The sequence below is a fragment of the Rattus norvegicus genome, chromosome 9, assembly GCF_021556685.1.
Source record: "Rattus norvegicus strain SHRSP/BbbUtx chromosome 9, alternate assembly SHRSP_T2T, whole genome shotgun sequence".
NCBI lineage: Eukaryota > Metazoa > Chordata > Mammalia > Rodentia > Muridae > Rattus > Rattus norvegicus.
This window is the reverse complement of record NC_141542.1, coordinates 22,103,750-22,105,274: the sequence shown is the minus strand read 5'-3', so window position 1 is coordinate 22,105,274 and position 1,525 is coordinate 22,103,750.

Genomic DNA, 1,525 nt, shown 5'->3' with positions numbered 1-1,525 from the left:
CCCTTCACTCTTAAGAACCTTCTTTATTGATCATAAGTGTCAACATCTGAAGTCCCACAGCTATCAGGGAGGGATGGATCTCTCCATTCTCATGGGGACTGGGCATCAAATTACTTCCCAGTAAGACTGAGATTCAAAGGCAATTATACACTCACTGTTCCCTGTATTTCCAATTCTGTGAATTATAACTTCATCATGCATATATTACCCACTGTGAATGCTTGCTGTCAAATATATAGTTATCTCTAAATTATACTCTGTGGATAAGAGTGTTGAACAAATTAATGGGATAAACATTAATTTGTCTGTAATATCTCCCAGGACATATAAACATGGTATAAGGGAGATTAAAGCAATTGGAAATCTTGCACCCAAATCCCATGGTGGAGACTGCTGAATACCCAGGAATGCAGATGATCCTGAGACCACAGGACAGAAAGCCATTTCTGCCCAACTCTGCCCACATCTCTGGCCCAATATTAATCTGCATGCTGCCTCTGGAAACAGGAATAGAGGAGCAGTCAGCAGCAGGAAACTGCTAGGTCCAGCCTGGGCCCAGAACCGACCCGGGCCCTGAGCATATTTGAGGAAAATCAGAGGCATACAATTCTGTTTCCTTATTGTGGCATTTTTTATTTGAAGCTCTAAACACCATTTTGTTGTTGTTGAATTTTAATTGGATATTTTTCATTTCGAATTCAAATGTTATTACTTCCTTGTTTTCCAGAAATAAGTCTGAATACCATCGCCCTCCCCCTCTTCTATAAAGGTATTCCCTTCACCAGCCATCCACTTTCCCAGCCTAGGCAGGACCAAGGGCTGCTCACTCCATTTGTGCCCAAGAAGACCATCCTCTGATACACATGCAGATGGGGCCATGGCACAGTCCCTGTATAGTGATTGGGTAGTGGTTTAGTCTCTGGGATCTCTGCTTGGCAGCCATGGTTGTTCTTATGGGGTTGCAGGTCCCTTCAGCTCTTTCAATCTTTCTGTAATTCCTCCAACTGATGTCCAGTTCTCAGTTCAATGGTTTGCTGCTAACATTCGCCACTGTATTTGACATGATCTGGCTGTGCCTCTCAGGAGACATCTACATCCAGTTCCTGTCAGCCTGCACCTCTTAGCTTCATCCACCTTATCTAGTTTGAAGGCTGTATGTGTATAGGCCACTCGTGGGGTAGACTCTGAATGGCCATTCCTCCAGGCTCTGTTGTAAACTTTGCCTCCCTATCCCTTCAATAGGGATTCTTCTTCTCCTTTAAAGGAAAGAGTGAAGCTTCTATTAGTTTGAGTGTATCTGGTTTTATGTAGAAGTCCTTGATCCACCTGGACTTAAGCTTTGTAGAGGGCAATAAGCAGGGGATGATTTGTACTCCTCCATATGCTGACCTCCTGTGGAACCAGCACCATTTGCTGAAAATGCTATCTTTTTTCCACTGGATGCTTTGGTCTCCTTTGTTGAAAATCAAGTGCCCATAGGTGTGTGGGTTCATTTCTGGGTCTGCAGTTCTATTCCACTGGTCTA